Here is a 26689-nt window from a genome sequence, read left to right as displayed (position 1 = left end):
GATAAGTGAGGAGGGTCAAGGAGGATAGGAAGACAGAGGAGAGAAAGCACTAGCCGTTGGATGGGGGCAAAGAGGATTGGGACCTTTGGGAGGGGGCTTATTACCACCCAAATTCCAGTGAACGCAAATGATCGCTACCAACGGGAAATCAATGGTAAAAGGCTGTTGCGATAATGGAAACTCATTTGCAAATGTTACCGAAAGTGGTGGAGAGTATTGGAAATCTGAAGAGACTTGTTGTCACTCAGACTCCAGATAAGACAACAAGTTGGTCTCAAAGAGAAATCTTTGATGATGGCCAGCGCGACTACTCCTAGTGAGCAAATAATAATGATAAATCAACCCACACAAACTGCGAACACTGACCAATCGCATAGAAGTTACAACAGAAAGAATATAAAAACATCAGATAACGCGACTACATAACACCAAAAAAATGAAACCACCAAAATTGTCAGGTTTTTTGGGTGTTTTTTTTTTGTTTGTTTTTGTTTTTTGACAAAATTTTTATTTTTCTACTTCTACAGAATGGGACACGTATCGACACGAGTGTTTTCGTTTGCGATTTACAGAGCAAACTGGAAAAATCTAAACCGTCACTGAACCGTAAATTAGTACCGACATTAACTTTTCATTGTGTACCTGAATTGCCTCTGCCTCCGTTCTAAGAACGGGTTTCATAACTGAATCGATTTTTTTTTTTCTTTTTGTCTCCAGGAAGTTTCAAAGTTTGTTTTTGCATTCGCATGCTTAGTATCGTCTGCCTTTCTACATTTTTTTTATCACGGTTTTTAAAGTCGAAAAATTCTCTGATTGTTTTGGGTTCGTCTCGCAAATCGCAAAAATCGGGAAAAAATCGGGAAAAAATCGGGAAAAAATCGGAAATTTTCGTGTCAATATGGGTCTCATTCTGCACTAGTAATTTTAAACTAGGATTTTAAAAGTTAAATGCAATTACGATATCTTTCAAATATTAGGTTAATACAAAAATAATGTTGTTCTTTTTTTATCGGATATATATACGTCCAAAAACATTATTTTTGCACTAACCTAATATTAATTGAACACACTTGCTATAAAACTATAAGCAATTTATATAGTTTTAATCTCTGTTTATCAAGCTATCGAATTTAATTAATTGCCAAAACTTTCAATCTTTCAAGACATTATCGCCAGATTTACTTATTTTCTATTCGGCAATCTAGATAATTTCATATTCCTGACAAATTCCGAAGGTTCACGAAGTAATTCATGTTTTTGTGTGTGTGTGTGTGTGTGTGTGTGTGTGTGTGTGTGTGTGTGTGTGTGTGTGTGTTTTTTTTATCTCAGCTAATAAAACGTTAAAGTGGTTCACCGAATGGAAACCGAAATGCATTCTGGTAGATCTGTTTAAGTAACTATTATTTTAATAAGATTTTTTGGGCGCTTCTACACTATTAGGACAAAATGTCGGAAATCGTAAAACTGAATTTGAATTTTAAAACAATGGTATCTACGTATTCCTCGTATTTTTAAGATGATTATATCCAAAAATTACAAAAATCGATAAGGTAGAAAATCCTTTATTAAAGAAAATAAATAATAGGGTACTCATGCAGAGAGTGATCCGTGCTGAAATAATAACATTATTATTTAAAAAGCCATTCTTAACATTGGGGAGAGGGGTGTGTTTTGTACCTATTCTGTACTTTAACCGTACAATTGAATAAAAAACACATCATAAAACTTAGAAATACGATTTAAAAAATAGCGCGGATCACCCTCTGCATTAACACCAAAAATAGAATTTGAAGAAAACGATCTAAAACACAAAGTTCAAAAGGAAGGTAATTTTCCGTTTCGATTTAAATAAGACGGCGGCAATTTTTCAACTGCTAACACTATTAAAGTTGTTTTTTTTTTTAATAATTCAGTAATATTCAGGTAATTCCGACTGCATAATTTCGAAGCTACAATTGTAACGTTAATTAACAAGAAAATCAGTTGAAACCATTATTTTTATCTGAAAAATCCATTTATTGACTACAAAATCTCGTTGCAATAGTGTAGAAGCGCCGATTTTTTAAAATATTTTTAGTGATACTTTATGCGATTGCATTTTTTTTATTTCAGTAAATAATCGATCAATAGAAAATAAAGAAATCGATTGATAAATAAATCAATAAATCTTGATAGAAGCGAGAAACTTGTGAAGTGGTCAGACAATTAACAGGAGATAACTGTGGTCCAATAGTTAACGACACAGACTGACGACCTGAGTGTTTTAAGTTCGAGTCCAGTTCGTTCCACAGAAATTACTTTCACTTAGGATGTTGGCAACCTTCCTTATGGTTCCTCCCGTAAGTTCACGATTATTGTCTAGAAATAATTCTGACTTGATAATTATTAGGGAAACCAATGCCAATAATAGAATCTTTGGACTCATACGATATCATGATGGTTAATGTAAGCAGTATTATAACAGAAAGAGATCTTATTATTTTTTATAATAAGTAACGAAACAAAAAATGTAGATGAAAAATATATATGCAACAAATAAATGTTACCAAAGGCAAGATAAATTACTCTCCTGCGTATTTAGATAAGTTTTTGGTGCTTATGTATTTTTATTACCGTGCTATTTTTAAATAGTTTTTTTTTCAATTTAAATTCAAGTTTCACGATAGTTTTTTTTTTAATTGTCAGGCGGAAGCACAGAATAGTTACAAAACACCCTCCTCTCCCCATATTAAGAATGGCTTTCCAAATAATAACGTTATTATTTCAGCGCGGTACCAAACAAATAAAAATACCAAGCTTTTTATTGTTATCATGTGACTTATTTTAAAGCGTTTATTTTCTTTGAAAGAAAAGTGATGCTAAGTCTGTTGGGTTAGAATGAAAAAAATAGCGGTCTCGTTACATCCATATCGACCCTCGATAATCGCTCAAAAATCGAAAGCTAAATAAAATATTGGTAGAACCTTACATTTTCGCAAAATTTGGTACATTTATTGGGTGAGTTTTTAACGGTATTTTGTTTAATTTTCGATTTTGAGTGATTATGGAGGGTCCATATGGATGTAACGAGACCGCCATTTATTTTTTCACTTTAACTCAACAAACATCGCACTTTTTTCTTTCAAAGTAAATAAACGTTGTAAAATAAATTTAAATATCAACAAGAATAAAAGTAAGTTCAAACTACGAAAACTTATTCGGTTGTGTAGAAGATTAAATTATCTTGCCTTTGGTAACATTTATTCGTTATATATTTGCTTTCTCACCTTTTTTATTTTTGTTTTGTTGGCTATTATTATAAAACATGGCCCAAATTTGAAATCAGTATTGGTTGAAAATCAAACATTAACATTTGATGCGTTAATACACATGCGCACGCCGCACGGGCGCACGACGCACGAGCACGCACACACTCCAGTAATTATAAGAGCAACCGGACTTATGAAAAAGAATTTTTAAAACTACCTGTCGAATATACCCGGTAAACCAAGTGCAAGAGAAATACAAACAATTACACTCAAAGGAACGATTAGAATTTTAAAAAGATCTCTTGGTTGGAGTGACTGAAATACTGGACGAATATCTGGCGTCCGTAAGGATGCTTCATCCCCGTAAAAAAAAAACGACAAAGAAATTAACACACACACACACACACACACACATAAACACACACACACACACACACACACACATATTTGATTTATATATACATATTGATTTTACTTACCTGATTCTTGTTTTTGCTGGGGGGTTTTTAGTTGTTGTTTTTTTTTGTTGTTTTTTTGGTCGTTGTTGTTTGGAAATACTGTTGACAACGAGTCAAAAGCGTCCGGGATTAAAAAAAAATAAATAGAATTGTGGATAAATAGTAAACGTTGTTACTGAAGATTTTTATAACTTTTTTATTTATTCGCTATTTTTATTTTTATCCTATCTTCTTGATAGCAGCGTCGGGGGTGTTGAAAATAATCCGGTAAGATTAGCTGATCTCGCAGCACTGTTACTCGCTTCGGCTGGACGTCGAAACTAAATGGGTAATAATAGCGCGTGTCGGCCTTATTGTATAAGCGAGAATTTCACGTAAGAAAGAAGAGTTACGAAGATGATGATGACGGAGGAAGAGAGAATGAGGAGCAAGGGAGGGATGCGATGGATGCTTAACGACGTTCTGGGGAATGCCGTAGTTATTGTTTAATAAACGGTAAGGAAGTGGCGGTAGCGTCAGCGGAGTGCGAGTGAATGACAACAGCAACAACGTGAAAATATTGGTTTGCTTGAGTTGTTGGGACTGAGTGATGATGCGCTTGTGTTTTTATTTTATTTATTTATTTTTTTTACCGGTTCGAGAGAAAAAAACGGCGAAGATGACGGGTTAGATAAAGGATGAAATGGGTGAGAGTGGAGGGGGAGGAAAGGAGGATGAGGAGAAAAGTGAACGAAGAAGAAGAAGAAGAAGAATAGGACGGGAGAAAAAGAAGAAGAAGAAGAAGAAGAAGAAGAGGACGGGAGGAGGAGGAGGAGGAGGAGAAGAAGAAGAAGGAGAAGAAGAAAGAGGATATGAAGAGAAAAGGTATAATATTAATAATAATAATAATAAGAAGAAGAAGAAGAAGAAGAAGAAGAAGACAGGATATGAAGAAGAAAGGGTATAATAATAATAAAAATAAGATTAAGAAGAAGAAGAACAAGAAGAAGTAGAAGAAGAAGAAGACGGGAGGAGGGGGAGGGGGAGGAGGAGGAGAAGACGAAGAAGATTAAGAAGAAGAAGAAGAAGAAGACAGAGGATATGAAGAAGAAAGAGGATATGAAGAAGAAAAGGTATAATAATGATAATAATATAAAAGAAGAAGAAAAAGAAGAAAAATAAATGAATCGGGGAGGAAGAAAAGGAAATAAAGATTTTAAAAAAAGACGAAAAAGAAAATAAGAACAGCGCAAGGAAGTAAGAAGACAAAGAAGTAAAAAAAATAAGGAGGAGAAGAAGGCGAAAAAGAAAGAGAAGGCTGAGAAGGTGAAGAAGAAAGAATAAGCATAAAAAACGAAGAAGAGGAAGGAAAATGACTGCTGTACACTCAGTAGCCTTTCTCCTCGAGGAGAAAACGTAGGCGACAAAAAAAGCAGTGAGAAAAAAGAAGAAAAATAAAAAAAATGAAAAAAAGTAAAACAAGTTGTGGAAAACTCAAAGAAAACAGATAAGGAATAATAATAACAAAAACAACAACAACTAATAATAATAATAATAATAATAATAATAATAATAATAATAATAATAATAATAATAATAATGATAACAACAACAACAACAACTACAAATAAATCTGTTACAAGGAAAGCAAGCTCAAAAATCCTGAAATTTCCTGAGTTAGCCCTTGACCGACGTAAACATAATAGATTTAAGCCCGTTAAAAATCACGTGATCTACCAACGTCACAGGTGTAGCCTGTGGGAACATGATGAGAATTGGAAGCCAACGCATCCACCATGAAAGACAAAATGAAAAATCGTCTTGTGCACATGGCTCCACGCATCGCTTCCGCTTGGTAAGAAAAAAAATAAGATAACCACAAAATAATTATCGACCAACGGCAGAGCTCCGCGCCTGAAATAAACACCTCAAATATCACAGTCACTGGGAGCCAGTTTGCGACTATAAAACGAGGGTATTTGAGGGAACGGTGAGGAGGAAGAATGGATTCGCCCTGCTGGGTCAGTAAACGCACGGGCGGATTCTCCCACCCGACCTAAAGAGATGAAGAAGAAAAAGAAATCAGGCACCAGTGAACTGAAGCCGACTACGCTCTCATGTTATGGGCCAAACGCCTTCAATTCTAAACAATGCCTAATTCACACAAACCAAAGAAGAGAGGAGGAGGAGGAGATAGAAGACGAAGACGCCGGGCTGCTAGCGCTGATGAAAAAAGAGACTCGCTTTCCAGTTACAAGCCAGGACACGCATCACCGACAGCAGGATGACTGGCCTACCCTAACCCTCTCCATCGTCCAAAAAGATAAGTTACATTTTACGAACATTCATTCCTTGTCAATTCACACATACCTACAAACATTTTACGAACATTCACTCCTTGTCAATTCATACATACCTACAAACAGTTTACGAACATTCATCCTCTTTCAATTCACATATACCTACAAACATTTTACGAACATTCATCTCCTTTGTTAAATCACATTCCATCCTACGAACACTTTGTCCCTCCTAATACAAATTGTTGGTAGTAAATAAAGTCGGTTCTCAACCTTCAATATCCGCCTCGAGAGGCCATAAGCCTTACGATTACGGCCCGCGGTACTCACTATTATTATTTATTTATTTATTTTTTTTTTTCATTTCTCAAAGAAATTGCCGCGGGATTTATAAAACTTGTCTAAAAGTGACTGTATTTTATTTTCGGAAGCATGAAAAAATATTTTACGTGTGAACACGGCCAATTAAAAGGGAGTGTTTTTTTGCCGGGAAAATACTGTGAAGTTTTATATGTGTTCATTTACGACTTCACGCGTGACTTTATTTTTAAGTTTAAACGCACCTGTTTCCTAATGGTTTTTAGATAAGATTTCTTTCTTTTTTTTACGGTCGTTTTCCTTGATAATTCAGCAAAACAAAGTTAAATCATTTATCTTTTTAACTGTATATTTTCTCATACGGATTTAAAAATGGAGAATTTTCAGTTCAAAAGTTTACATTTTTTACCTTTTATAGCTGTTAGAGAAATGATTTTTGCAGAAAGTTTTTTTTTTTTCCAGTCTGCTGTCTTAATAATAGATTTTCATGAATAAATTTTGAAGATTTTTAGTTTTTGGTATCGGGAGTTAAACAAATAAATAGAAAAAAATGTTTTAATGTGGATATCAATACACAAAAAAATTATAGGAGTACAGATATCATCACGTAAATATAGATTTAGGCTTGTCCACTGAAAAATGACGCCACGCCTGAGGTCCTAGCAACTAAGATTTGTCGATAATAAATAAGAGTTTAAAAAAAATAGATAACTTAAACTTACACTGACAAAAGGAAAAAAAAAAGAAACACAATTTGTAATAAAACTGAACTTATTCAAAATTTATTTTCAAAACGCAAAATGATAATTAATTAAATAAGGAAAGTGTCGCTGTTTCATATATTGAAAATACGAAAATTCGATTATTATTTACTTTAAAAAATTATTTAAAAACAAAAAGAAAATTAAGGAACACGATCCGATTTATATCGAAACTGAATTTCATTCAATAAAAATTAAAAAGCAAAAACAAGAATTATGTAAATCCATGTTTGAATCAAATTCTGCAAAAAACTAAATTGTGAATTTTAAAGATAAACAAACAATAATTAAATCGAACGCTATTTTTTTATTTGAATGAAAACGATTCAAATTCAAAAAAATAGTTTAAATAAAAAATTTGTTGTGCAAAAATATATATTTTTAAATTAAACTTATAGAAAAATCTATCGGATAAGTGACTTGTAATGGTTTTTTTATATTAGCACCGTCCGTATTTTGCATAAATACAAAAAAAATCTGATTAATTCCTTAATTTTTGGTTTTTATTTAGAATTCGACTTAATAAAAAATATAGAAAATACAGACAAATGTTTATCGTTTACGTAGCCGTAGAACGGAACGAAAATGTTATATGCCAAAAATCATTGTACATTGATTAAGATTTTTTTTTCTTTTTTTTCAGTAAGGAAATCACTTTTACGACGAGCGATACTGGAGAGTCGGGGGCTGCCATGTTTCTTAAAATACGCGTTAAGATTTCACCATACTTTTTATAATTATCATTTGTCTTCTACTGTGCGATTCTTCCCGTCACTAGTCAATGATCTGTAAAAAAAAAAACATTCAGGACGAAAACACGATCACTATTTTCTGGCAAGGATCTCTTTATTCGTCTACGAGTGAAGCGGGGACCCATTGTATTGCTGACTTAAGCTTTCTAACGTCTTCATCGAAGTACATTTGCCTGACCCTCCTGATCTCAAACTAACTCTTTCTCTGATCAAATCCGACAGACTCTAAATCCGGCTGTCCCCAAAATATCCTATGTGCGTTTCTATTTATGGTGAATGTGTGGAGATTGTAACCGTTAACGGCCTGCACTCAAAACGCACCCAGCCAATTTCTAGCAACACTGGTGCACGTTTTGTCAATGGAAGCCAACGATGGTATGTGTCACCGGCAAACACTTAACCTCTCTGCACTGACCTGACACAAGTAAGTTGGGTTCAAATCAGTACCGCGTTAACCGCATTACTGACACACAACGCTATTAATATAAGATAATAACGTTGGAATATTGGCGCCATGCACTGGTAGCCACATAATGTATACTTAAAGTAACAATATTCAACATAGTCTGCTCGGAGTAGCTTCTGTTGACTGCAAGATACCAGTCGAAAATCCGTTCCCCGACAATCAGTCTGACAGAAAACTGAGGAATTTTAATGATCTGATATTATTAGAGTCAAAATTACGGGGATCATTTTGGGTGGAAAGTTTTGCAGGAAGATGTTTGTTGAACAAGTCAGTGAAATTGTTTAAATTTCTTTATTTTGGTACAGTCCGAGAAACAGTGAATAGGAAGGGAATTCTAAAGGTCCAAAGAAAAAAAAAACATTTGAAGAGAAAATCTTCGGCATTCTATAATGAAGGGGTGGGATTTTACTGCAAGTCGGGTTTTTCGGGGTATTTAGTTGAAAGATACAAATGCAGTAATTTCGTCGGAACACATACTGCTGAAGTACACTGCGATGATGAGACAGGAGTTTCGTAGACATTGTGGGGCCTATTAGGTTATAGACTATATTTTGTACCGTCTAAGAGATATGGATTAGCAGTTGATGCCCCAGACGTTATGCGGCAGCAATACTTCATGTATATGCTAAAGGTATCTCCGGAAGCTAGTATCAGGATAACCATTCAGTATTATTTCCATGTGTTCAAATATGTTGCGGTGTATACTATCATTTTCAAAATGACTTTATGTGCAAATAAAAATTACAACGATTCGAAACGTTTCTCATTCGGAACTCACATGACAAGTGGCGTGGTAGTAGTGGTGGTGGATGACGACACATCCTCCCTAATATCAGTCAATCACGTTATACGATACAAACACTCGTCTCCATTAATGATCAAGGCGAAGACACTGCACAGATGTATCTACTATCATGCACGCACAAATTCCAAATTACAGTTTTCTTGATCGAGGGAAATAAGGCCACTTAAAAGAGTACACTGTTTTTGTTTCGCGCGCAAGTACGCACAACGAATCACGTGAAATCTTCCAAATGCTAAGAATGAAATTTCCTCGCTGACTTGTTCAACAATTTCGTGATTGCCTTATTAGTAGGAAAAAAAAAGTTCAACATTGTTTGGCTATTTTCACTCAGCGACAAGAAGAGGGCAAGAAAAAGTAATTCAATCATGCACAATAATGGCTGAACAACTGTTTTTTTTTTCCTTTCACGTGATTAGCATCAGGTGGAAATTTCCTCGGACAGAGCTTCTTTGTAAGGTCTTACCGCATGTGAAACACGTTGTCGCGGAACTCATTTCCTGTTGATTGAAACTTGGTTTTCTTCTAACCTTCTCATAAATACAGCATATGTAATCAAGTGCCGTTAAACCTAAGTATCAATACTGTCATATTTATCATTTTTCGACTGCTAATCATTCCCGTTTCAGTCATTGTTATCCTCGAGTGACTCTTGGCCTTTATATCTGAGGATTAAATAATAAAAGGAGGAATTTGGATCACCGATTTGTTCGGAAATGATGATCAGACTTCGACACTTCTTTTCTTGTGTCATCCATCAACGGATATAGGTTCACTCATTGCGGTCAAAAATTCCAATCTCGAACAAGTGTCTTTTTTTGTTTCTAGGGGAGTCTTGGTTGTAATACTAGGTCTCCGAACCAGTAGCTTGACCTCTTTGAAACACAGAAACACTTTTCCATTGGATGATTTTGTTGAGATATATGTCCAGCTAGCGTCACAATTCGGCGTTGAACTAACTGCAAATATGCATAGATGGCAACCATATTTTTAACACTTCTTAAATGAGGTTAAATGTATAGAAACACACTATTTTCTGAGTTTGAACACGCCATCTGTGATTGAGTTCGTTGAAAGAGGAGATAACCCTTCAGCCGTTTGCGGGACTGACAGTCAAATATTACAAACGCACCACAATTTGGTAAATTTACAAAAGAATTCGAAATATCAAAATACAAATTGGATATTTCTCTTTAATAACAGGAATCTTTGAGAAAGTAAAGAGCAGCATCGGGTGATGGTGATAAAGGGGTTAACGATACGGACTGACAACTCGAATGTGCCAGGTTCGAATGCAGTTCGTTCCACGGAAACAATTTCACTTAAGGATCTGTTAGCAACCTTCAAGCGATCCATTCCTATAAGTACCCGATGCCTTTTTATAAATGATTCTAATTAGGCAGATATCGAGGAACGAATGCCAACAATAATTAACTGATTCATTCGACATGAATGACTGAATTATGCTTAACAGCAGCAGCAACAGCGGCAGTGCATGTTGGCTTATTGTATATGCTCTCTATTGCACAAAAGCTCAAATCAGTATTTTTTTTAATCAATACAAGAGACGTGCACTCCTAAATCCCGCGCCTAACATTTTTTCCTCTTTCCTATTCTTTTTACCATGGACAACACGCGTGCCTACGTCATAATGTATCCGTGGACCTTTACATGAAATGGTCTCGGCAAGTAGTGCACACATAAAAAGAGCCGAAAACGAACTAGCAAACATAGCGACAGCATATACACACAGTTAATACACGCACTTTGTGATTAACAAAACAGGAAGTCTAATACGCACTTAAGTCTACAAAGTTTATCAAATTTACACAAGCGTAAACGCACATGGCAACAGCTGAAAAGAACACGTGTACTCAATTTCTCCTACATATACAATACCGTCTTTCACTTAGAATGTTCTCGGGCACTTACAACTCCCTTTTATTGGCAACACTTTATTTTTTATTCATTTAATAGTTGTTTATACTAAATTAATGTTTTCCCCTATTTCAAATCAAATAGACGACACGATGGATAGTTTAAAACGTTTAGGTACGTCAACAAAATAAATGAAAAAAAAAAACGTTCCTTAATATTAGTGACTCCAATGTGATGCTCCTCAACAACACTGTTCAAAGTAGAAGATACCAATCTTTTTTATGTAAATCGCTCCAGACGGGATATGAAGCCACTTGATGTAAGGCGTCAACAAGATTAACGCAAAAGCAAAATATGGTAATTGAGCTTAGACTATAGATGAAAAGAAAATAGTAAAGAGTCTAATTTTAAGATCCAACTGTAGTATCTGTCGTTTCTGAATGTTTTAGATGAGGATTGGTTATTCATGTGAATTGGATTCATCAGACTACTGTTCTCATCTTGAGTTTCATTTTTACAACGTTTCGGTCGATGTAACCTCCGACTTTCTTTAGGTGTATCTTGTCCAACTTTGAAATGTTTTTGTGGAACACGAGATTTTGGACGGAATTTTGAACGGAACCCTTTACTTCATGGTGGTAGCATGCTCTCGTTCCGTCAGCCATGACCGGATTGAAGTCCTAAGTAATTCGCAGTAGTATTTTTGGGTCGTCCACACTGAGGATTGAACCTTCAACCTTCAGAAGAATATCACTTTTACAATTGATTTTTCCAAGTATTCTAATCACTGCGTCCGTGGTTCTTGCGAATTACGTAGTACCTCTATCCAGTCACATCTGGCGGAACAGGAGCATGCTACCTTCGTGAAGTAAATAAAGGGTTCCGTTCGAAATTCTGTCCAAATACTCGAGTTCGTCAGAAATATTCCCGAGTTTGAACAAATACATCTGGGGTTACATCGACTAAAACATTGTGAAAATCACACTCAAGATGAGAACAGTAGTCGGATGGATCCAAATAATACGAAGTGCAGTATGTGCCATGATGCTATACTTAAGTTTCATTGTCTTCAGTTAATGAATGGGAAACTCTTCTGTACTGAGGTAATTTTCGTTTTTGCCCACTTCCAGAATGCCTCTTTTTGGGGAGCTGGTTTTCCCACACATTAAAAACAACTTTGTGCCACACTCTGCCCTCATAGGGAATCAGATTATCACCAACAGTCTAATTGTAGAGTTTATATACACATACACACATACATACATACACACACATACATACATACATACATAACATACATACACACATACATGCATACACATACATACACGCACATATACACATACACACATACATACACACACATACATACACACACATACATACACACACATAAACACACATACATACACACACATACATACACACATACATGATGATTGCAACGTCTCTTGTCAGACGAGTGCCATTCCCTCAGACATTTAAAATCCATGAGCTCAAAAGCCTGAGGGAGTATCTATACAAATATGATGTTACAGAGTCTTAGCTTTGTACGACAGCTAAGTCTCTCTCTCGGTTCAAAATGTTTAGATCCAGCAACAGGCAAGAGCAAGATAGCCAGCAACAAATTAAACTGCAGACCAGCTTAATGCGCGTAATGGTCTTCCGCTTTATGGTTTTTTAAATCAGAGATTTGCTTCTCCTAGAAAGGTTGCCTTCACCACGGCTTACGGGAGCCCTTTCCACCCCAATACACATTCACACACACAAATATACACGGTGCTAGTTGGCCGTTGACCCAGAAAAAGAGTTCATTCGCCCTTTGGAAGGTCTTGTTTTTAATCCTTCAGGGAGACTAGCCGCCGTCCTCACCAAACAAGTCTGGTGGGGGAACCAGTTTAGTCGCCGGTGACCCGACCATGAGGCAGGTAGTACTGGGTTACATGGTACCAGTAGCACATGACATGACCTGACACACATACGTACACACATACATACACACATACATAAACACACATACACACATACACACATACATAAACACACATACACACACATACACACATACACACACGCATACACACACATACACACACATACATACACACACATACACACACATACATAAACACATACATAGACACACATACACACACATACATACATACACACACATATGTGCGTGTGTTTGCGAATCGTTTATAATCATTTAAAAACCAGATGTATTTATTTCATGCTCATAGTATTTTATTCATATGTTAATGTAGTACGTCTTACACGTGTTTCGATGAATAGCAGAAGTTCACCAAACAACTCACTAAAGATAAATGTGTGGTCCTCAGGAAAAAAAAAACAGTTGAATTTTGTTTCTTAGAATAAAAAAGAAAAGGCAAAGGAAAAATATTGATAAATAGAGAAATGGAGATGTTATAAAGTTCGCAACGAATTTTTTAAAAACCCAAAAAACTCTTGCTTATTCTAGAGTAGTTAAACACCTTTCTGATAAAAGCCCGTAGGATTCATAGCCCCAAGATAGGTTATCATATTAGCGCGATATCTGCTTTATTAGATCTCAGTCATACTGCAGAATTTCTTGTACATAGGTTTAAAATATAAAGCAAGAATAAAATACATATTGTATATGCTTGAAGCCAAAACAACGCATTATTACAACATAAACAGACATTTATTTTGTTTGAAATTTATATTGACATTCATACAGGGTGACAAAAAAAAACAAGCCCCAACTCTAACTAAGTCCTGTTTCTTAGTATTTTATCCAAATGAAATAAAACTTTGGTCATAACCAGTTTATTATATTCAAAACATCACATCAAAACAATAGGGTCTTTGGTCTTTTTTTCTCCGTTGACTGTAAAATGCTCAGAAAAAACAATTGAATGTCCTCTGTTTTTTTTTCTTGGGGGGGGGGGTCACCCTGTAATTTATTTTGTAATAATGCGTTGTTTTGGCTTCAAACGTATTTAATACGTATTTTATTTAATTCAAACTTAAGCAGCGCCTGTAAGGAACAAAAACCTTAATATAAAGCAAGAAGTTATTCACAAAATCTAGGAGATACTATTCGTAAAATATTGATAATAAAAAAAAATACTTTAATTTAATCATATTAAATTGGCTCATCAATCCAATTTGCCTATGAATTAAATTGACCCATCAAAACAAAATAGCTAATATAACATACTCAACTATCAATTATGCATATCCTTCGATTAAATGTACATTTACCTTACTAATTCAATAAGATAAATATATCAACATTCAAAAACAGCTAAACTGTGATTATTACTGGCTAAAAATACCACCATATTAGTCTTTAATAACACAAGCTACATCGTATATATATATATATATATATATATATGTATATATACTGACAAATTGCTATGTAAACATAATTATTTACTCTTAATATCTAAGTCTATTTATAATCATTATTTATTATATTTTATTTTTATTTTTACTTAATTTTTTTCGAGTTCAGCTATCTATCTATCTATCTATCTATCTATCTATCTATCTATATATGTGTGTGTGTGTGTGTGTGTGTGTGTGTGTGTGTGTGTGTGTGTGCAGTCAGCACCAACCCTATTAAGGGTTTAACCAGCTTCCTCCGGAGGAGGAAGTTTCATGGGAGTATGAAATTCACAAGTAGTCTCCAGTCGCATGTATATCCCCGTTAGGGGAGATGACGACGTTAGGCTTTTGCAACTTTTTTCAGGGAGGTGTCGACGTCCTCCTACATACAGCACCTGGACTTCCCAAATTGGTCACCCATTTTAGTAATGACTAGGCTCAACGTTGCTTATCTTCGGTGATCTGATGGGAACCGGTGTGTCAACGTTATTATGCAGTATGCATATATATATATATATATATGTATATATATATATATGTGTGTGTGTGGGTGTGTGTGTTTGTATATATATATATATATATATATATATATATATATATATATATTCGCAGACGGGCGTATGCGAAAGCATACGAATAAGAAATAACGTCGCTATTAGGAAAAAGGCAATAAAAGAGAGCACATTAATGAAGACAATAACGTTAGAGTGTAGGTGACGTCGAATCCGTAACATAGAATTAGTAGTATGCATAAAAATCAAAACATTGAAATTTGCAATGCACAAAAACATTAATTGAAATGGTAAAAAGAAATAAAACCTGACGTAAGTTTAATTCAAATATAGTCAAATGACGAAATTCCTAGCAATGAAATTTGTTGATGATAAAATACTCGTAAGAGAAATCCATAATATTAATGTGAATAAATCGAAATAGATTAAACTTCAAAAGTCCTTAGTAAGTCAAATTAAATTATAATAGGAGGCAGCTTACTCCAAAAATTGCCAAGTTAAGAAGATAGTGTTGATACTTCATGAATTAAGTATAGAATTAAGAAAACTTTAAAATTGCAGTTGTTAAGAATTTGAAGAGGAAAATAAGAGGGAATGTAAAATCCGTAGAAGTGATCCGGTACAGTGGTTTAGTTTCTGTAAAAGTTAGATTTGAAATATATTTCTATATTACTATTTTGAACCATACGTTTACACATATTGAATATATATATATATATATATATATATATATATATATATATATATACTAGCAAAAGTACCCTTTTATAAATCAGAGTCCATTTTCTGTAGGCTGTTTTTAAACCCAGTCAACGACGGTACTTTAGCTAGTATATATATATATATATATATATATATATATATATATATAGAGAGAGAGAGAGAGAGAGAGAGAGTGATACGATAAAGTTGTTGCCCTAAAAACAATACTGCAGATTTATTTTAAAACTTTGATTGAAAAAAAATCAATTCATGTAACTGATTAAATAGGAGAGCTGGCATCTATTCAATGTAACCGCCTTCAGCCTCAACCACAGTCTCGATACGTGTCCGGAACTCGGAGCATACCTTTTCCAGAAGCGCCAGCGGGAGTTCAGCGAATACTCGGCGGATGGCGGCGATTAGGCTAGCTTTGGTATTTTGGGAGATCATGTTGGTGATTTTCTCGACGCATCACAAAACGAAGTAATCAAGGGAGCAGAGAGATAAGGTACAAAGTCGTTGCACTCCTTCTGAAGCTTTGGTTTATTTGGACATGGGCTTGTGCCGAGTCCTGCTGCCACACCCAGGGTCTGCCAGCAGCCATCTGATTGCACCAGAAGATCTTCAACACATTCAGGTACACTTTGGTCACTTTCAAGCCGACATCGAAGATGTAAAGTGGTATAATGTGGCCCTTACTTGAAACCACACCAAGATTATAACGGCGGCCGGAAACGTTGTTTTATTACCCTGTTATTCGTGGCTATCCAGCAGTGCATTTTGAAGCTGTTGGCAATGGTCCAGTTGTCATAATTTGGATAAGCAGAGAGCACGAGATCTACAGTGGCGAATCTCTGATCTCGCTCATTGAACGTCGTGTCACTTATATGTGTGTGTGTGTTTCATAGATCTGTAAATTATATCGCATGTGTACGTTCGCAAGTGTATATGTCTGCAATTATTGTACACCTGTATACGTGTATATGTGCTTGTTTTTTTTTGTGCGTTTGATTCGTTTGTGGTACAATTTTAAATAACAGTTTCAAACATACATGTCATAATTTCATCCATTTCACTTCTGTTGATTTTTTTTTCACTTAGAAGTATTTTGACGTTTCTTGAGGAATACTATTTTTTTGTTGACAGCGGCTCGCATATGGATTGTTCCTTGATTTTTCATGAATAGCTTCCGTCCAGTCTGCGGCCTGCCATTATAACATGATCCGGCCCGGGGGGGGTCTAACGAGTTGCCGAACCCTGGTCTAAACCTAAACACAAATAACATGAACAGAGTTTCTTTCATAGAATTTGCCGCCTATGCAACACTGTACCGCGGGCCTGCTTTGGAACTGTCTTCAAGTCTTATATAAACAAGTTCTTTCTGAGCCATCCACCTTATTAATTAAATTCTCCTCAATTTCCGTCACTATCAATCATTACGCTATTGTCTCACTGACAACTTTACACTAATTAATCCTTATTCTTGAGAGCCTTTCAGGACTTGATATGTGGTGATTCCCTTGAAAAGAAAATGCAATCATCTTATAAAATTAGGAACTTGTCTGTTTAAAGACTTCAAAACTCAAGCTTGATTAAAAGCGCGTTCTTTTTGTACCATTTAGCCAATGATTATTATCTCTACTGTGGGGAAATGACGTGTCCAAGAGAAGAAATTTTGTTTCGCCTTCGAAAACGTAAGGATGGTTATTCCTTCGTAATACATAAATATTAATTTCGTCCTAAAGAATAATTTAATACTGTTAACATGCATTCGGAATTTATTATATATATATATATATATATATATATATATATATATATATATATATATATATATCAAAACCCACAATTTTAATGAACCACCGTTCTGCCAAATCAAACAAACCCATTCCTGTGTCTCGATACATCTTCTATTTTTATATGTAATCAGACACGCACACACACACACACAGACATTCAGCTTTATATATATATATATATATATATATATATATATATATATATATATATAAGTGAAAGTTTATGTGTGTGTGTTTTTGTGTGTGTACATTTCTCTACCAAACTAATCTGTCAATTTTCAGTCTACAGACTCAAGATTTGACAACAGGTGTATTAAGATTTGGGAAAACCTTTTTAATCGATTTTCGGTCAGAAATTTGGCTGTCAAGGAGTCAAAGTTCAACGATTTATCCTTTAAAAACACTACCAAATTCCTCCGCCAATTTTGCGTCTAAACACTTGAAATTTTAGATGTAGGTAACTTGGACATGGATCGAACTTTATTATTTGATTTCAGCCCAAAACAACAAATGTAGAGTCAAAATTGGGGAAAAGTTTAAAAAATTGACCTCTGCGGTCTCTGAATTACTCAGCCAATTTTTGGTCTAAGCATACGAAATTTTACAATAAGTGTATTCAGACATTGGGCAAGCTTTGTAATCAGTTTTTGGCCGGCAATTTGGCTGCCAAAAGGCCAAAACTGAAAGAGTTGGCCTTTGCATACTCTACGAAACTCTTCCGTCAATTTTGGGTCGAAACACTTGATATGTTAGATGTAAGTTACCTGGATATATATATATATATATATATATATATATATATATATATATATATATATATATATATAAACAAATAATTAAATAAACATGAATATACATAAACGACCACACACACACACACACACATATATATATATATATATATATATATGTGTGTGTGTGTGTGTGTGTGTGCATGTATGTGTGTACACATATGTATATTTATATAAAAAAGAGCAGAAATGAGGAAAATCGTCTGCCTTAAACCACTAAACTAGCTCTAAAACAGATCCTTTGTTCGATAAAATGCATGTCCATTGGCTGATAGGAAGGGGCGCGGTGGATATTAGAAAGCTGATTGGCTAACTAAAATCCTCAACATATATAAAAACGAGAAACAACCACAGAATCCGCGCATAAGCCTGACGAATCCTACAGTGGATGAAACGCCGAATATTCAGTGTAGCTTAATCGCCATATATATATATATATATATATATATATATATATATATATATATATATATATATAAATATATATATATATATATATTTATATACAGAGAGACAGATATTATAGCAGATTTCAGGAAGTAAATCAATTTGATGCTATCATTAATTTTTCCAGTAAACCAAATGCGGTGGGATGCCGCCAGCAGGCGCCACGCAAAAGACATGAAGAACTATTTTGCAGAAAGAGAAATTGATCAAATCATGATTCCCACATGAATGACGGTTTATCTCCAGATTCTTGACATTACAATAAATCAACATTTGCGGACCATTTTCGAATTTTCAGGAATTAATGGAACCAACTCACAGACAATTGTAGTGGTAATACATTATGAGCAATTTGTTCTTTTGAACTTCTCGATCTTTACTACTGAACATTAAAGAATAGTGTCGGAATGTCTACAAGAAATTGTGTCATGCTAAAATTCTTCCCGACTTTTTAAAAACCAGTGACAATAGCATCTCACCAATTAAATATTACCTATACCCTTCATTAGAAAAGTTTAAATAATATAAAATCCATCCTCTAGTAAATTGGAACCAAAAATGGGGTGTTGTGCTAAAAGATCAGGATCTCTGAAGATACTGACTTTATGACCTAAAATGCACGAAATGCCCTCTATGACCTTAAATGCACGAAATGCACTCTATGACCTTAAATGCACCAAACAATGCAAAACCAAAATAAAAACAACAATTTTTCTTATTATTTAGATTCATCGGACCACTGTTCTCATCTTGAGTGTGATTTTCAAACTCAAGATGAGAACAGTAGTCCGATGAATCCGATTAATACGAATAACCAATCCTCATCTCAAAAATTCAGAAACAATTTTTCTTCGACAAAACAACCAAATTGACACCATGAATACATTTGTAAAGATACAAGAAACTTTAAGCATAAAATCTTTTCTTCAAAATTATTGAATTCGACATTAAATAACCAGAAAAGTTTTTGATATGCCTTAAAAAAATAAGCGAACCACACACCATGTATAAATAAAAATGTTACCTGTCTGTCTAAATGTATGTATATATGTATGTATGTATGTATGTATGTATGTATGTATGCTTAAAACTTTCGACAGAGGCGGCGGATTTCATGAGATCGGTATCGTTTTGAAGCTCGACCCTTCGGGCGACGTATATAGAAAAATTGGCTAAAACCATTAATTACTTCATCTTCAACTGGGTACCTTTCTGCAGGGAGGGGTTGCTTTGTTTGCCGATATTTTCGAAAATCATCCTCTTTTTTCGATTGGCTAGCCCTAATTTAAACGTACGTCACTTCCGGTTTCGTGATGGCGCAATAGTAAAGACGTCACGTTTTTTTTTCACGTTATTTTCCCCCTTCACGGTACGGGTTCGAGTCTTCCTGCTTACTACTATTTTTTTTCTGTTTTACTCAACACACACCTACAAACACTCGGGCAACGCCGGGCAACGCCGGGCAACGCCGGGCAACGCCGGGCACCCATACTAGTGCATAAATAATTGAAGATATATACAATTTTGAGGCATAAAACTTTTTCACCAAAATAATCGAATTCGTCATTTAAATAAACCAAAATGGTTCAGATGCCGTAAAACACAAAGACCAAATCAACCAGGAAGTATTGTAACTACATATTGGTGCAACAACCATTAGTCTGTCTTTCTTGGGCAGAGTCCAGAAGAGAGTCGCTGACATAAAAGGTCTCATGCTGTCTAGCAAGCTACACTCCCTGTCACATCACTGCCATATTGCGGCGCTTAAGTACTTCAACTAAATGGGCTCCGACGAACTTTTCTATTTGTGCCCTCTCCTAACCTAAATACACTCGAAACACTGAACAAGCAGCAAAATCTTGCCCCTTCACTGTAGAGGTCCCCAGATGCCTTAAGGACTTCTACTCTAAAATTATTTTTCTCGAGATGTCTGCCTTTGGAATTCCCTCATGGAAAAATTTAAATGTGATGTGAACAAGCATCTCGCTGCACAAATCCCCGCTTAGGATGCACCTTTAAATCTGAACCTTAACTGATAGAAACTCGTTATGTCTTAATAGCAGTGTATTTTAATTGAATAAAGTAAAAAAAAATATATATATTTTTTTTTAAATACTAGCCATTTGATTTTCTTCTTTTTTTGTTAAATAATAATAATGTTTTGTTAAATACAAATATTGGAGGAGATATCCTCCAATATTTGTATTTAACAAAACATTATTTTAACACTGAAATAAATATTAAGTACTTCCGTCACTATAACATTGAAGTTATTTCAAATACTATACGTTTTTTGATTATTTAAAACTAACAGATCGACTAGGCATTGCCTGGTGAGTAGTCAGTATTTAGTATTAATTAATTAATTAGTAATTAATTAACAATTAATATCCTACTGTTGATATACGCAAGGCAAATCTTACCATAACAAGTGAAGCATGCATGGTCCCTCGTGAGTGCACAGTGAATGAGGCATAAAAAAATGACTAAGTTCAGCATTTGCCCCCCCACCATTTAGCTCCAAAGTCTCCAAGGGACGTCAAATCCTGAGGAAAATGAACAAATGGTTCAGTTTTAGGCCTTAGCATATGTAAGTTTGAGTTCACGCAAAAAAGAAATGCCTAAATCCCGCCCCCTATTTAGCCCCAAAAGTCCCAACGCCTTTACATATTTAAATTTGAGTTCAGCACCATGCAAAACTGCTAAAATAGACATACACAGGAAATTTTTGACAAATATGGTAAAAAAAATCCCAAAAATGGAGTGTTTTTTATTAGCCACAAAAGAGCCCCTAGGGCACACCCAAGAGTTATCGCGGAGTAATCGACAAATACAATTATATAGAAATCAGTTAGTTACAACATTTCAAAAAATCCAAGGCATCATTTTTATTTATTTATTTTTTTTTGATAAGCACATAAGTGTCAATTTTAGCAATTTTAACCCAAAAGGTACCTCTAGGGGGCAACCGGAGTTTTCCAGGAAAATCCGTTCTGTTACATTTTACTCATATCATGTTTAATGTTTGTGCAACATTTCAAAAAATTCCGTGTAGTTATTGAGAAATGTGCGGACAGACGAACGGACGAACAGACGAACGGACAAGGGTGAATTTACAGATCCACCATCCTTTTGTCGGAGGATCAAAAACCATAACAACGAATCGAGGTGAAACATAAGAATAGAAACAAATACGTGAGTTATTATTTATTTATTTTTTATTTTTATTATATATTATTTTATTTTTACTTATTTTTAGATATTACTAGCGGGGGGTACCCGGCGTTGCCCGGGTGTTTTTAGGTGTGTGTATGGGGGGGATAAGTAATAACCCTGAAACGATGTTAAAAAAATCGGAAAAACCAAATCCAAAAAAAAAATCAGCGAAAACAAAACCGCTGTGTGTATATGGGGGGGGGGAGTAAACTAAAGAATAAGCGAAGTAAACAAAAATAAAGAAACGTTGCCCGCGTATCTAAAGATGTAAAAGAAAAAAAATAGTTTTGGTCGTGAGGCTGGATTGAACCCGGAGGTGAAACTCACTGCAACCACTTAACTGTCTAGGCTAAGAGTAAGAGGAATTGGTTATAGTGTTAAAATAAGGGTTATAAAGTGAGTGAAAGAGGTTTGATTGACAGATAGCCACTAAATGAGGTCATCACGGGAGCGTTACGAGATGACGTAGCAGTATTTTCGTTTCCTGTCTAGACATCTCTCATTATCTGTCTCTCTCTCCCTGTTTGTGTTTGTGTATGTCTCTCTCCCTCCCTCCCTCCCTCCCTCTCTCTCTCTCTCTCTCTCTCTCTCTCTCTCTCTCACTCACTTCGTCTTCCTTACTCTAAAGACTGGAAAATGGCGTCTGGCTGTGTTTTTTTTTTTTTGTAAAACTTCGATCGTTAATATTTTTTGTAAGCGTATTTTTTTTTTTACTTCACATCTTTATCTTGTTATTTTTCGTTTAACTATCTTATCTAACTATTTTGAATGTGCTAATAACTTTGGTAACGTTGCCATAGCGTAGAAGTTCATAGTTTAGCTTGTGTAAGGGTTAATTTTTTTTATCGATAACACGTTTTTGTAAATTCAGACTGCCACTAGAGCTTGCTGACGTCAAGATCGCGTGACATGACTCAGCGGGGTTTAAATACAAGTTGACCCAAAATAAACGGCCCCGTGTATACTTTATGTAGAAGAGTTGGCGTAATTGTAAGTGTTGCGCAATTCGTCAACTACGTCTCTCTTAAATCGGCACCGCTTGAGTCCAGTGGTAAGGGGAAATCCATAACGACTGATAACAATGCCAGGATAAGAGAAAAGTACGCACAGCACCTAGAATACCCAAATGCCCCCCCATTTTTTGTACTGACCAGCCTCAATGTTGCTTAACTTCGGTCATCGAACGGGAACCGGTGTGTCAACGTGATTATGTTGATGTTTTTAGTCACAAAATATTAAGAACAAGGTCTATTTTTTGTGTCTATTAGTTTTAAATGAAATATTTTTTTAACTTTTATTATCATTTATTATAATTAAGCCACCACTGCTGTGCTCATAAAATGTAGATTTTTATATTTGATAATTCTTTTCATTCTTTATTAGTATCAGTTATTATTAAGATTATCCCTCTCCTCCTTGGCTAATGAATTTACATGCATAACTATTTGAACCAGTCGGGCTCACGTACGTTCACTTTGATTATATATAAAGAAAAATATATGTTTGTTGTAATATTTGAAATTAATGAAAACACTGTAACTTTAACAGATTTTTATTTTTTTTCAAATTGAATATTAAGTCACATATCAATTACAGATGTAAATCATTTCATGTCCCTTTTTCGTTTTACATTTTTGGATCGCAAAATTAAAATTAAATAAACTCAGTTATATTCAGAGGCAATTTTTTTCCGCATATTTGAATTAATTACATAGTTCTTAAATTTAGCGCTGTCTCACTTCCTGATCCTAATATGTAAATTTAAATCTTAGTAATTTCCCAATTGCAAATCTCAATGAATCCCTTAAGATCTTGTATTTCGTAATCTAAATTAATGTTTAAACGCTGCATCGAGTCACATGAAAATCAAATTTAATCCAATGCTTTTTTCCTAAAAAAAATGAAATGTTCGGATTTGATTTGTGCATCATACACTTCGAACCGAAGTCTACGTGCAAATTTAATAAAAATCGGAATCGGGAATTGTGAACTGAAACGGTAAATTATATCGGAATCGAGAAAAATATTCCAATGGTCCCATCACGAAATATAAATTGTATAATATTGTCATCTATATAAGTTTTGGTTCGCCCTTTTAACTAAATGCGTGCCAATAGTATATGCACGTTTATAGCTGTTGTTTCTGTAATCAAACAAAAAACTCTTGTTTAATCAACACCAAGTTTATTTACATTACAGTGATAGTATGACAAGAGAGAGAGAGTGTGAGAGAGAGAGAGAGAGTTGTATATGATGTATGGCCGTGGGTGCGGCGACCGCGGAAATGTCACTCTCTTTCTCTTTCACTCTCTCTATTCTGTCTGCTGAATGCCTTTGTTTATGGTTTATATTGACACCACCCACATTCCTTGATCGGAATCTAATTGTTCGTTTTGATATTGAAAGTGACGCTTTCGATTATTTAATTGTTCTGCACTTTTAGCAATTCCAATCCAGTTCAAATATATTCTCTCGTTGTTTGATTATCTCGATTCTTCGATCTTAATTTAGGGTTGATGTCATCGCTAGCTATCCGATTTACATTACAGTTTTGCCTGGATTTTATATTTTCCTGTGTTATGTGTCACCTATGCAACATAGTTAAGAATTTGAAATAGATTTAGAAGTCGTTAAAATACCAAATATTTAAAAAATATACGTGAATTTATCAAGTAGTTTTTTTTTTGTTTTTGTTTTTTTACAGTGGGGTCACCGCTTATCAAGGCCTGAAGGCCACTCAGGTATAATGGTTATTGCGTGTACAGTAATCAATGAGATAGTATTGTAGTAATCAGTAGTATTGGGGGTTTTGATAGAGTGTCTTACTTAAGGTGTCGATTTGTCAGGAGTTTGTTTATGTTGGACTTGAAGACGTCCAAATTTTAGTCAGGTGGGAAACAGGCAAGCGGCAGAGAGTTCCACTGGCGTGCAGTTCTAAGAAAGAAGCTTTACTCATGGACTCTACGTTTGGATTTAGGCACAGATAAAGAGTGGGGAAAGTTATTGACAGTAGTTTAGGCCAGACGGGTGTTTCTCGTGAAAGATTGGTGAGGGGGGACGAGGGATTGGAGCTCAGACGAGCACCTTCCATGGAAATAACGATAAAACAATGACAGTCTCACAACGTCTCTTCTGTGGGAGAGAGGTTGCAGGGAAGAGAAAAGGGCATCCCCCACTAAACCTCGAAGTCTATTTTGTACTCTGTCAAGGCAGGATAGGCTGTTTTTATCAGCTCCTGCCCAGATGTGGCAGCAGTACTCCATCCTTGGACGTACTTGGCTTTTATACAGATAGAGAATTGCATCATTAGTGAGATATCTTCTGGAGCGGTAGAAGGATCCCACCATTTTCCCAGCGTCCCTGGCAACAGATTTGATGTACGTCTTCCATTTCAGATCAGGGGTAAAGGTAAAGTAAAGTAAACCCCGAAGCTTGTCAAAACATGGAGCCTCCCCAAGACGAGAGCCATTCATTTTTATTTTGTTTTTCTTACATTAAAAAACATTTGTTTTGTTTATTTTTGTTGTTGTTGCTTAAAAACGATTCCAACTTGTAATGAGAATATAAACAAAATAATCCTTTTAAAACTGTTGGACGCTAAAACCATACATGTTATAATCAAATGCATTCGTGAACGATATTTGTTTTAAAAGATCTGTTTATATTGTTTAAAATTAAAAACGAAAACGTTATTATGGTATAAAATTATAAAACCTTCTATTCACACTGTTTGAAATTTATAATGAAAAGGTTTATACTGTTTAAAATTATGAAAAGTTTTATTCATATTGTTTAAAATTTTAAAAAACGTTTTGTATGTACTGTTTAAAATCAATAAAAAGCGGTTATTATTTTTTAAAAAGTTTGTTTATATTGTTTATTTTTGAAAAATAATTTCAGCTTATTTAAAATTGTTAACCTCTGAAATATCGATATTATTGTTTACATGTCGTTTGCATAGTAACATAACGGTGATTATGTAAATTGTTTTTTATGTGGTATAGCGATCGGGATTATTTTGCCACCTTATTTCAAATCTTGCTCGATATTTTTGGTTTGTAAGGCAAACCAATTTTTAAAAAAATATTTATGAAAACAATTAGATGTTATGTATTGACAGTTAAGTATTTTCCTTTTATTAACACGGCGTCAATAATTGAGCAAGCTGGTTCGAGCAATTTTCTCGTTTTTAAACTGTCAATTGCAGAATCTATAAACTACATTAAATCGTTGACATTTTTTTTTTTTTTTTTGGAAAAACGATTCTTACTTGCAATGAAAAATACAAATAAATTCGTAAAACGCCGATGGAAAATAAACAAAAGTGATTCATAAGTTGTTTTCTTATTTGCATATTTTAAACGTTAAAACTAGGCACCGCCAAAACTGGGGGGGGCAGGTCAGTACTTTTTGACGGACCGTCTCTTTAAAAATCTACCAAAAATCAGGTAATTATCCGATCAATACGAAATTTTCAGCGATTATTAGGAGAAGAATGAACTTTATAACAGTGTACTTATTTTTCATAAACGATATTTATATATACATATATTTTTTTGCTTACAATATAACATATCAGAACTTCGATTGTGTTTAATTATCCCGCTTTTGAGTTTTGAAGTGTGAAATTCGGTGAATATGTTAAGTAAAATAATTAATTTAAGTTAAGCAAAACAAAAAAAAAATTTTTTTAATATTTATACGAAAAAAGCTATTTTAAAATTTTTGATAAATAAATTAACAATTTTTTTTTAGCGAGCCGAATAATGCATGACCATTATTAAACAGGGCATGCTTTGAATAATCGATACCAAAAAAAAAAATTCGATAAATATTGTGCCCTTTGTGTTAAAAATAGCATCTTTTTTTTCGATCCCGTTTG

The 26689-nt window shown here is 34.6% G+C and overlaps 1 protein-coding gene and 1 pseudogene across 1 annotated transcript in view; both read right to left on the bottom strand.

Moving 5' to 3' along the window:
- The window catches only part of LOC145241429 (galanin receptor 2a-like), a 921585-nt gene extending 917219 nt beyond the window's left edge, over positions 1-4366 (bottom strand). Inside the window, exon 1 of the mRNA XM_080104379.1 lies at positions 3728-4366. The gene's annotated coding sequence lies outside the window, so the exon portion shown is untranslated. The remainder of the gene's footprint in view (positions 1-3727) is intronic.
- Positions 4367-14723: 10357 nt separating this feature from the next.
- LOC145241735 (5S ribosomal RNA) lies at positions 14724-14842 on the bottom strand (annotated as a pseudogene).
- Between the last annotated feature and the right edge of the window lie 11847 nt (positions 14843-26689).

This window comes from Euprymna scolopes, chromosome 20, assembly GCF_053919585.1.
Source record: "Euprymna scolopes isolate OS-2025 chromosome 20, ASM5391958v1, whole genome shotgun sequence".
Taxonomy (NCBI): Eukaryota; Metazoa; Mollusca; class Cephalopoda; order Sepiida; family Sepiolidae; genus Euprymna; species Euprymna scolopes.
Note: the sequence above shows the minus strand (reverse complement) of the source record. Positions and strands in the feature narration are given on the sequence as shown.